The sequence below is a fragment of the Sylvia atricapilla genome, chromosome 5 (assembly GCF_009819655.1).
Source record: "Sylvia atricapilla isolate bSylAtr1 chromosome 5, bSylAtr1.pri, whole genome shotgun sequence".
NCBI classification, from domain to species: domain Eukaryota; kingdom Metazoa; phylum Chordata; class Aves; order Passeriformes; family Sylviidae; genus Sylvia; species Sylvia atricapilla.
Genome location: NC_089144.1, coordinates 68,037,523 through 68,050,018, shown reverse-complemented (window position 1 = coordinate 68,050,018; position 12,496 = coordinate 68,037,523). Strand labels below are relative to the sequence as shown.

Here is a 12,496-nt window from a genome sequence, read left to right as displayed (position 1 = left end):
AGCACACATTAAAATTTACAGTTAATAAACAGCATGAAAAGTCTCTACCAAAACTGTTTTGGTAGAGCCAAAACTCCTCTACCTCCTCCTGGAGCCTTTTCTAAAATCAAAATGCAATGAAAGCCCAAAGCTGCCAAGTTTTCAAACTTGAGCAGACAATATCACAGAGCATCTGAACCCAAACACAGAGAGGTTCTGTGTAACAAAACACTCTTCTTAATTTAAGAATGCCAGGGATAGCTCTCCTCCATCAGCACATCACCGAGGACTTCCATGAGATACTTCCTTATCAGCTCTGTGTTTACCACCAGCCATTGCTGTCCCAAGGAGCCCAGCATGTGCTACACTGAATGGAGCCTTTAAAACACTGTTGATTGCAGCAGGAGATGGAGACAGACTCCCTGACTATGGAGTTCATCCCCTGAGAGTGCCCAATACAGTGTCTGTGCCTCGAAGTCAGTGATGTTAGACTTCTCCCAGCAGGGGAAAACAGGGACTCATCTTCAGGTTGTGTTTTGCGATATACCCAGATCTCACTTCTACTTTTTCTGCAGTGTGTTGTGAATCAGGTGGTGAAAAAAAATCCTTAGCAAAGTGGATGAGGCAAGACAGGAGAGCAAAGAAGCCATCATCCCTCTGTGCTGGGATTATGGGCCCTAGTGGGCAGAGCTCTGAAGAAGAAAAATGCTGTAATGATGTCCTCACTGCTGTTTCACATCAAACATTCCCCCCCAGCGGCGGGGAGATAGTGTTTTTCAATTTATTAATGGAGAGGGGGGAAAAGGCCCCTGTTTCTGACTGAAACAGAAATCTCAGCCTCTTTTCACTCTCTCACATCCTCTATATTCCCTTTGGAACAACTTATATGGAAATAGTCAAATACTTATTGTATTGATACTGTGAAGTGAGTAGATATGTCAGGGAGGGCCTTTGCCAGGCACAAATCCCAACAGATGACTAGCAAATGCTTGCATCCTGCTGACAAACCCCTCTGATAATTCTTACAGCGTGTTGCTGAACGTGTGATGGGGACACAATGCCTGCCATTGTGCTCAGCTCTCCCTGTTAACACATCCACACCAGCGCTGCACTTCACTGTGCACTGGGTGACTGGAAATTGCCAAGGACAGTAGGACTTCAACTGACTAATGCCACTGATTTCCACAGCATCCAGCAGCTTAACTACAAACCACTCTCACAGGATTTTCCATTTTATTTTTCAGATCCTTTCTCATGCATCAAAGGGCAACTTTCGAGGCTTTGCATGAGTGATTTGGACATCTAGCAATCCATTTTGGAAGGTGCCTGGCATACCCTGTTGAAATTTGTTTTGTCAGAATATAGTTTTCTCTTCCTCACATACATTACAGCTGTTCTGAATGATCTCAGTCATGGGTATATCTACAACACATTCTCTGCTGCCAGGCAGAATAAATTAACCGGCTCTGTGACTGACTATTACCATCACCCAAATGGGAAGTTGCTGCATGGATCATGGTGCTGTGCTTTACTTGCTGCATGTATTTTTCCCCTTCCAGGGCTGAAAACATGAAGGCTTGCAAAGATGAAGCTCTGTCTTTCACTATCTTTGACACTTTGCTGTGTCAGGCTGAGGATTTTTAGTTGGCTCTGTTTTTTAACAGAACCCCAAACATTACTGATGAAAACGGAAATATCTTTGCAAAAATTTATTTTCAGTCAGAAAGCCATTTTTCCCTAAATGTAGAGGTGGCCTGAGTGATAACAGTATAATAAAGAACGAAGTAGGGATCTAAATGCCAGACCTGCTTCAGTGCATAAATCACCATTAAACTGTGCCGGTTTTGGGTAAATTGGTTTTAACAGCACATTTCAGCACAGACATAATAAAAAAAAGGATATTTTCCCACCCCTGTTAGGCTGAAGAGGGATTTGGCCTTTCACCCAGGAGACTTTGCTTTCTCCTTTAGGCTGTGGGATGAACAAGCAGCCACGTTTCAGTGCTGTCATGGATGGCGTGGGGTGGCCTTGCAACGATCATAAAACCCCTGACTTCGACTCTGGTGGGTCCAAGTGTACTTTAGGTACAAACAACAGATGCAACAGAAGGAGAATCACTGAATGAATCCAAATCTAGACTTAGGACTGAGGTCTGAAGTTCCCAGCTGCTTTGTATGCAGGTATTCACCCTGCAGTCACACAAGCCAGACATAGGAGATACGGTTACAGGGCACAGGCTCCAATTTAGGCTCATTTGCAGACACCCCTGTCTTTTCCCTCTGCCTCCTGAGGTATCCCACAGAGAATAAGACCATGAGAGTTGTCTTTGCCCCTTGCAGAGTTCTAATCCGATGTCAAAGTAGGAAGGAAAAATAATTAAAGCATTTTTAGTTAGGTTCATGCAAAATTAATTTTTATTCACTTAGGAGATTCCTAACTATGACACACTAGAACAGTTATGGGTTTTTTTTTTAAAGAATATTTCAACAATGTAAGCATTTGAAAAAACTGGATTTTTTAAATCCAATTTGTCCTTTTTCATGGGGGCTTAATCACATGAACAGTTCTCGTAAGCCTATTGCAGTGCAGTCTCCTAAGATGCTGGAATACATTATCAATAACAAGTTTGTCTAGGTCTGGCAAAAAAATGCATCAAAGCAATACACCTGTATGTTCATTTCCCAAAATTATTTTCTGAAAAAAACAAACAGTTGAGGAAGTTAGGCAGTACAAACTAGAAAGACAGTTTCTGAATACTTTGAGAGCTTTTAGAGAAAATAAAATTTCACCTCCAGACCTCCAGCTTGCATCTATCATTCTCCCAAATAACTGAGATATTCTCTGAGTGAACCTCCAGCCCTTTGACTGTGAGCAGCAGACAATCCATGTGAAGGACTGTCCAGTCTGGTTATTTCAAATACATGCGCTGTCTTGCAGTAAAGTCCACCCCTGAAGCTAACAAGAATTATTTCTATTGACATGAACGAGGTTTTAAATCAAGCCCTGCTTCTGATCATCAGCTGCATATTAACTGCTTAATCCTTTAAGTGTCTGATTTTGCAAAGTGCCAGCAATCTCTAAAAAGGTGTGGGCCAGCTTGTAGCTTGTCTCTTTATTCTTTAACAACTGCATCACATACAAAAGTATGTCTTAAAAGAAAGAATAGATTAATAACAGAACTCACGTGCTTATCAGCCTCCCAAGCTTTTATGTTCCAAGAAACATTCAGCTAAACCCAGTGGCTTAATACTGAAGGCTTTAAACAAGCCCAACTCCCTCTCAAATCCACAGCTAAGTAGCACCCAGCCCACAGTGAACAGATCATGAATTAAAGATCATTCTTCAGGAAAGCAACAGATGAGTCAACTTTGCTAGTAATTTAGGGTGTTCCTTCAGAGAAGGCTGCTGTCATGTATGGAAATGACACTGAATGGGAAAATAGCTTTCAGAGAACTCTCAGGAAATCGCTGTTGAAAATCCTCAGCAGATTGCACCAAAGTGAGTATCTACCCACAGCTAGGAAAGGGCTCATCTCTGCACAGAAATCCAGCAAGACTGTTTCTCCAGATTTCATTGAGCAGAGCTACAACACGGCTCTGCAGAAAGATGGAAAAGCCAAGGCCAGCCCAAGTGGGTACTAAGCTCAGCCTTGCTACTGTGGTGTAGTCCCTGTGGCATGGCAAAGGACAGGTTAAAGACAGGCTGGCTCCCACTCGACCACAGTGTGTCCTTCAGATCAGCTGGACAGGTCTGTCACTTCCAGCACAGCTTCAGCCATCATTAGTACAGAAAATATTGAGACAGCTCTTGAATCTACCAAAATCATTACTTTTTGCCACACAGACACACCAAAAAAAGCCATCAGCTGGTCTCTCTCAGCTTTTAAGGGGTCATCTTTAGAAAATTCAGAATGCCAAATAATGATGCCAATTAAGAGCTGCAGTCAGGCAGTCCCCTCTGAAGGGTTAACAGAAAGAGACTCTACTCAGATACCCATCACATTGAGAAGAACAGGTGCTGCTCCAAGTTTTTACCAGTGTGCTTTAACAGAAGATACAGGTTCTATAATGGTTCTTTACTTTTTAATTCTTTTCTTTTGCCTCAAAAGGGCGAGATGAGCATGGCCCTGGGGACAGACACCACTTACACCTCTGCATAGCTCTGTGCAGCAAAGCCACGGGCACCCAGCTCTGCTTCTGCCTCAGCACTGCAACAAGAGGTGCTACATTCTTCTCCGCGGCCATATGTGGCATTTGTTGCCAGAGACTCTAATTATGTTTCAAGACATATTCAAGACAATTCAAACCACTGACAGATTTATTAAGGAGTTAGTAGGGATATTCACAGTGTCATTTAATAGGAAGATAACTACTGCATTTTCGCACTGCACGGAGTACACCTTGTCTCTCCACACCATGTACCCACTAAGCTACCTTCAAATAAATTTCATTTATTATACCTTCATACAAATCCCATTATTTGCTCAACAAACAGTTTTGTTTTCCAGTCTGGGCAACCCTCCAAACAGCGGCTGCTGTGTATGCCTTTGTAATTACTGATACACTGTATAAGAAACTGTGGCATGTTTCTGACAGACTAATTAAAGGCGAAGAACAGCCTTCCTGAGACCTTGATTCAGTTTGTTATTCTCTCCTTGGCTTCCCCTGTGATCTCCAGCAAGCCATGTAATCTCTCTACACTTCATTTCCCCACATGTAAAACAGGGATGGGAACCTCTCATCTGCCTCACCTACTTACAGGACGCCACGTTTCCAACTGACTCCTGTAATAGATGTGTGGTTTAACAAAGACACGGGGCAAGCCCCAGCCTTCCTTCCACATTTTGATCCCACTGAATCCCTAAATGGAATCCCAACAGCTGTCAGGCCCCAGAGGTTTCTGCCACTGCCTTGCCCAGGAGGTGCCAGCAGCAAGGGAATGAGTGCAAACCTCAGCTTTGGAGGCTCGTAAACCAGTGTTTAAATGCATGACTGGAAACCTAAAAACAACCTCTTCAAGTCTGTGTTTTAGCCTAAATCATAAATTTTCTACAGCTCAGCTGTCATCTGGTTTTCTTGCATGGTAACGCTGAGGCAATAACTGTTATCCTCACTGGGAGATCCAGGAGGGAAAAGAGGAGGCATTTTAAAACCTCATTATAGAAATTCCTCTGGGTTTTGCAATATCTTTGTGCAAATTAAAAGGAAACAGCTGTCACTTGAAACCAAACGTCGTGTGGACTTGCATGAAATATTTCATGCAAATATCAAGTTTGGAGGAACAGCTAAAAGTTGAAATATCAAAGTTGCCTCCAACACGACTTGTCTCAGTCTACTAGAGTTTTATTGCTGATCCATTAGAGCAACACAGCTTTTCTTGACTAAGCACAATTTTTACCCAATTTACACCTTTTAAGCCCTAATGCACACCCATAATATTAACAATAATAATAATAATAAAAATAACTACTATAATTGGGTGGACAGATTCAAGTTCAGAACCAGAAGAAAGAACTTATCTTCTCAGAAGCAGCAGGAGATGGGCAAATATTAACAAAAGCAGAGCTCAAATTCTGTATCAAGTGTCACGTGGAGAAGCATTTGGTACTGTTATGTCTATTTAATTGGCTAAGTATATGACCTTTTGTACTTAATACTTTTATCATCCATCTGAATAAGCTCTCAATGTTTGCCTAATATAATTTTCTTTATTTCAAGCAGATTGATTGTGCTAAAGAAGGGTTAATGCATGCAGGCCAGGCTGGGAGGTTTAATTTTCTCTGTTCTCTCTTCAGGTCTAGAGGAGATGAAAACTGCTATTGATAGAGAGTAGAAATTGAAATAGGATGAGCCAAAAGAGAACAGTGTCATTATACAGCTAAATGCTGTCTAGAGATCTATATGTTAATCTAAGCTTTATTAAGAGGTAGACTAAGTGAAACCCCCCAAAATGGGGTCCTGACTTAAAAGGATGATTTTTCTGAAATAAATTAAGACACCAAAAGGAAAAAAAAAAATCTTAATTGTCCCAACAAAAGACCAGTAATTTTTAGGAATTTTATATCAATTTGGCAAAGGTAACCATGCAGTATGCTATCTGGACAGCACAAAGACCAAACAAATTAGAGACTATGTGGACAGCCCATTTGGAAGAGCTTTTACAGCTCTTAATAAGCCAAAAGAGAAGCACATTCAGCAATGGTGTCTCCCAACAGGATATCCATAATCCTGACAAATGGGGTACCAGGAGTCCCCTGGAGCAACCTGGAGACCATGGCTGTGGCAGGTCAAGAACTGCAGCCATAATGAACTGCTACACTGAGCCTTGTCTAAGAAGATGAGGTTTTTTCTTCCTCAAGCTGTCATTTTTTTTGCTCCTACACTTCAAACCTGAATAATACCAACTTATTCAGCCCATCTCCAACCAAGTGCAGCCTCACTGTCTTCAGATACAGCCTGAGTGAGGAGCCTTCAGCTCCAACATGCCCTCCACAGAACCTGCCGGCACCAGAGCCTGTGCTAGTGACTGAAAACATTATCATGCTTCAGATAAATCCAGTCTCAAAACATATTTCTTTATCCTTTCCCAGCAGGCTTTTTTTTCCCCTTGCCAACCTAAACAAAGGAGGAAAAGATGGCAGGCTGTAAGTGATGCCCAAGGAGCATGGAAGGAGTGCCCGTGCCACCCCAGCCTGGCAGGTCTCTCCACTCTTTGCTGTTGAAACTCCTGGAGGCATTAACAAGGTGACCAGGACACAAATACAGTAGCAAGAAACTGACTTTGTAGTCAAAGGTTTCCACCTCCTTCAAATTCCAGGCTGCCATGTACTGATGGCAGAAAATACAACATCAGACTTCAAATTGGTGCCTTTAATACTTGCCTCTGGAAAAATCCACATTAGTCTAGTTTCTACAGAAGCAGAAAACACAAGAGGTCCAATTCTGCTTTCCCAGAAATGCTCCCACTGACTTTAAGGAGCACATAAAGCCCATGCAAAGGAGCACTAGCTCTGCTTCCATTAGAATATAAATGCAGTGTTCTAAAGATAAATAATGTGTATGTACCACAGGAAGAATTATATCCCTCCAGGCACTGTCTGCTTTTGCTGTAAAAATCTACTACCTCTGGCGTTTCTATTACCAGTCATGTTATTCCACCTGCATGTTTTTCATAGTAACAGATTTATGTAAAGCTGATGATTTGAAAGGAAGACTCCAGTGAACAAGTACAGTTTACATGAAGGTTTGTCATTAAATGTTATTGCTTTTTCTTTCAGAACACTGTATAGGTTACAAATACATTTTGCTTCAGCTGTTACGCTGACAGATGAATTTGACTTTTACATGAAAAGGAGGCAGCAAAGCATGATGTGCAGCTTCTGCACTTGTGCCTTCTGCACTGAAACTGCTCCAGGAGTCGATTCCTGCTGGTAAATACTGCAGTCTTGAGGTAGAGGGTACCAGCTGAGCCCCTTGGCTCAGCACATATCACTACAAAAGAGATTTTGACCTCAACAGCCCTGTTCTTCCACCTCTTTGTATACAAAACACTGCTGACCCAGTGGCATCAAGTGCTATGCTGCATACTGACAGAGGAAAGAGGGAGCAAGAGGTAGAGGAGAGATAGAAAATTCTGTGACACAGTAATTTCTGGGGTGGAAACAGCAGACTTACCTGTAGCTACCACTGCAACTTTTTTTATATTATGAAAGCTGAGTAGGAAGAAAGAGAAAAAGCTGGAACACAATAGCTGTACGGAAGAGCGCTGATAAGAAAATGACTGGCATTGCTGGGGAAGATTACTGACATTTTCACCATGCCTATTTTGTCAGTCTTGAAAAGGCCTAGCGTGTATCAGGCATTTAATGAATCATGCAACACATCACCTTGTGAACTGAATGCAATCAAGATCAGGCAAATGGGGGTAGATTTCAACAACCGTGTCACCTCACTTGATGAAACACCTCACTTGATGAAAACATGCGGAGGTTCGTGTCAGAGCAGCATTCAAAGTATCCCAATAAAGGGCACCGTGCAAAGGCTGATGAAGAAAATCAAATGTGAGGGAGAAGCAGAAGTCCTCTAAAGATGAAGTTGAAAATTTAACCTTTATAGTGCCTCTATATAACTTTCCTTTTGTAGCTCCTCTCTAAGCAATGATCCTCATTTGCAAACTACACTTTTCAGAGTTTAATACTGTGACCACTGCAAATCCTGCCAACTCTGAGTCTGCTCAGTGCTAAAGAAATGGACCCACTCTGTCGGAGAGATTTCTAATAGTTTGAGTTTTTTCTTTCTTAGCTGTAAACTTAGGCATTACCTAATAAGCCTAGAAAGCATATTAGATAAGACATAACTTCATTTGGAGGGTTGCCAGCATGCTGATCAAATCAGGAGACCAGAGGCAAATTCAGATGAAGGTTTTCATGAATTTAAGGATATTCAGCTGGCCTAATTTGTTCATTCTTTCTTAAGTAAGACCTCATTTATTTCAGTCTCTTAGATCAAAACCTTTCCTCTCTATGTGTTACAAACACCCCTTGCTTTATTTATAACACTACACTAATAGCAAACACCCAGAGCTGTTGAAACACATCTGCAGAAATATGCAAATTATTGCCCAGTGCAAAATGTGACACTTTCAACCAAACCAGATATTTCATTTCCTCAGCACGGAATCGGAACAATTCTGGCCTCGTGCAAAAGAAGATCAAAACAGTCAGAAAAATGAAGTGCCATTTCACCCCAAAGGACAGCGAGCAATATGTGGGACAGTTGGTGGCACTGTCTCTCTCACACTCACTGCTCAGCTATCAGGCCACGTGCTTGTAGCCTGTTTGGTCTCTGTGGTATAATTTCATACAAATAATCAACGTCTATTCAAGTGGAAATTAGATCAAAAATGCCTTCATTCCGAAAGCTAGTGTCCTAGTGCTGGAGAGGGACTTTTGACAAGGGCATGGAGTGATTGGGCAAGGGGAGAATGGTTTAAACTGAAAGAGGGTAGATTTAGACTAAGATTTTTATTTTTTTTTTTTACAACGAGGGTGCTGAAACAGTGGGAAAGGTTGCCCGGAGAGGCTGTAAAGTCCTCATCTCTGGAAGTGTTCAAAGCCAGCTTGTACTGGGCTCTGAACAACCTGACCTAGTTGAAGATATCCCATCTCATGGCAGGGGGGCTGGACTAGATGACTTTTAAAAGTATTTTATGATTCTATTCTATCTATTTATGATATTATGAGTCACAGACCTGACGTTATGTCCTTCAGGTTGAGAAACACTGGCTACAGTCACCAAGCTAATAAGTAAGGGAAAGCCCCCAGTAACTCTCCTCCAGCCAGCACTGTGACTCTAACCCTGGAAAACAAGTGCTGTTGGTAGATGGACCTGGTCTAGTGGAAGGTGTCCCTGTCTGTGGCTGGGGGTTGAAACTGGATGATCTTTGAGGTCCCTTCCCACACAAACCAATCTTTGATTCCATGAAGATTAGGTGGCTGCTTTTAGTACACTGGAGTAATGATCTTAACAAATTAAAGCTCAGTGCTCCAAGGGCAGCACAGAGCACACTTGCACACTGGGCAAGACACTGAGCCAGGATTAAAACTGCCCACAGAAAAACCAGAGGATGCTGATTCATTGATGTTCACACATACTAGGAGATCCTCTGAAGGCTAGAGTATGGAAGCATAGAGAATTATTAACTACAGAGACACTAACTGTGAATTTATGAATAATGAAGAGAGCAGAGGAAGAACAACCACACAGTTCAGTTTCCCCAATCAGTGACTCTCCAACATTCACCCACACTGTCAAGATTGGCAGTTGGCAACTGCAGCTAATATCTTATGTAAAAAGGACAGAGATTTAGTAATACAGCATTCCCCATACAAGCCTCAATTTGGCAATTTATTCGAGTTTACTCCTGAAGTTCACACTTGACTATGAACTCTGCCGAATGAAGGTCTCAGCACCCAGCAGTGCATGAAGCCAGGGCAACACAGAAGGCAGCAGAGCCCAGGAATTATGGTTAGGGGTGCAGTAATCCTTAAAACACTGACTGAGAGGCTCACTCAATACACCTTGAAGAGCCCCACAGCTGAACAGCACCCTGGTGGTGCCCAGCTCTTTGATGTATTGAAGAATACAGTCAAATGTGCTGTTTTGCTAGAAGGTAGAAGGGCTTTCATTGTTGGTTTTCATGAGCCTTCCTTATATCACAGTATTTATCTGTTGCATGCACATAACCAGCTTGTGCCATGTCACCAAGGCTCCTAACCTGGGAATGTGAGGATTTTTAAACAGCAGTAATGGAGAGGTATCTCACAAGCAGTCAACTCGTCAAAAAGGATCAAAAGAGAGAGTTCAGACAGCAGGAACAATCCCTGGTAAATGTAATTCTATCCTATAGAGGACTGAAAATCACTGCACTGAAAATGATTACACAAGTACAGGGGTTCCTTACCATTTGGGAGGGAGACAGAACTATGAACCTTATTTATGATTGCAGTGGCTACAATAGAGTTCTGCTTTTAGGTTTTATTAATCCCTTCTTAGTCCCATGTTAACAGGTAGGACTCTCATCTCTGTTCCATTTTAAACTGATTTAGAATACATGATTCACTGCACACTGCTCAAATGTAGGGGTAAAGCTTAGAAGTCATTACTTACAGAAGCAGCTGCCAATGATAAAACAACTATTGTATTGCTGGGACATGGGTTGACAGCACAATGCAATTTTTAGGACTTCCATTTTGGGTTTGCTAGGATGTCTGCAATAACAAGGAGAAACAACCAAGCAGGAGAAATGGTATTCTGCCAGTGTTTTTCAAGGCTTTTATCAAAAGATACAGAATTATCTATGAAGGACATGTTTTCCATATGAGCTTAGATATTAATTTATACGCCTATCTACAGAGATCACTGCTTATCAGATCACAGTGTCTCAACTGGCAGAAGCATTAAATATTCCCAATTCAGGGAAATCCTTTGTTGTTCTAGGTTTATCCTTGAACTGGTAGTAAACGTTCAATTTTTTAACGGTGATCATTGTATATCAATCCAAATAATGAAACCACCATGAGGCTTTTACAGAAGCCAAAAAATGAGAATTTTCTTCCTTTGAAACATGCCTCAGTTCTGAAAACCATTAATGCAAATACAGCGCCACTCTACTTCACAAACCTCCTTATTTATACACAATGCCAAGTGATTAAAAATACAGCCCAGGCTCCAACATCTGCCTGCCTGCAGGATTTTACTGTTTACAACCCTTCAGAATCGGTCCTGGTAAAAAACGCCCAGTTTACACCCTATTTCTCCTTTTCCACCACAAAACAATCCTGTAGTGAGTATTTCAGACTCAGACAATTACTGGCACACCAAAGACAAGGAGTTGAGTCAAGCTATTGCACTCCACCTCTGAGACACTGACAACAAGGGCAAAAATAGACCAAACTGGAAATTTTAGAGCCTCCCTGTGGATTTTATTTGGGCCACTGAACCTTTTTTTTTTTTTTTTTTTTCTCATTACATTTTGGAGGGGAAGGCAGGTGGGGGCAGAAGAAAAGGAAGAGAGAAATTTTTGTCTCGTTTTCAGAACCCAAACGGAGCTGCAAAACGAGAAACTGGAGAAGCCCTTCCCAGCATCAGCTGAGAGCGCAGGACCCGCACATTGAATGGTTTTGTGCAGCAGCTATTTTACATCAGAACTGCACTTTGAAATTCTCCACGGTGCTGGCTGCCTGAAGCATTGACAGCAGTCCTAGATAACACACCTTCACCTCTGTCCTACACCAGGGCTTCAAAAACAAGCACGTGGGGGAAGCACAGGCTCCTCTCACCACCTCCAGAGTATCCCATCCAAACCATTTGACTCAGTGGCCCTCTCACCTAATCAGTGGCAAGGGAAAGGTGGCCTTGGCTCATGAATACAGTTAGTAACATCAGCACCACCAAAACACTGAACAAAGACAGATGCTTGCTTTCAAACTGAAGATGCGCAGATCTTAAATAGGTCTTTGATGACAAAGTGGTCCATCCCAGTCTTAAGGTCAAAAATCTAGATGTTATGTGAATCCCTGCAGCTCTCTGTGTAAGATCTGAAGAAGTACAAATGATACACAGATGAAGTAAGAATGTGATACACAAAGGACCTTGTGCAATGCTCTGGTAAAACCTTTAGTGCCAAGTGGCTGCCAAATGAGGGACAGGACACAGAAAGCAGCTCAAGACCCAGGCAGATGATTCAGTCTGGTTAAAGGATCGATAAGCTCAGTAAAATCATAAAATCATATTAGCATTTCTTCACCAGCCCTGACCCCTCAAAGCCTGCAGAGGCCAGGAGCAAACACTATCACAGTGGGCTGCCCCCAGCCAGGGTACTGGGAGCTACTGAGGAGCAAAAGCAAAACCAGCGACATCACTTTATACAACACAATTAGAAGAATTAGAACACCGCTTGATGGAATGATGCACCGTTCTGTGTAATAGCTGGTTTGATAAAGAGAAGGCAGTTACAG

The 12,496-nt window shown here is 42.1% G+C and overlaps 1 protein-coding gene across 1 annotated transcript in view; it reads right to left on the bottom strand.

Annotated features, from left to right (window-relative positions):
* CHST11 (carbohydrate sulfotransferase 11) overlaps nucleotides 1-12,496 on the bottom strand; it is a 158,159-nt gene that overhangs the window by 59,173 nt on the left and 86,490 nt on the right. The window lies entirely within an intron of this gene.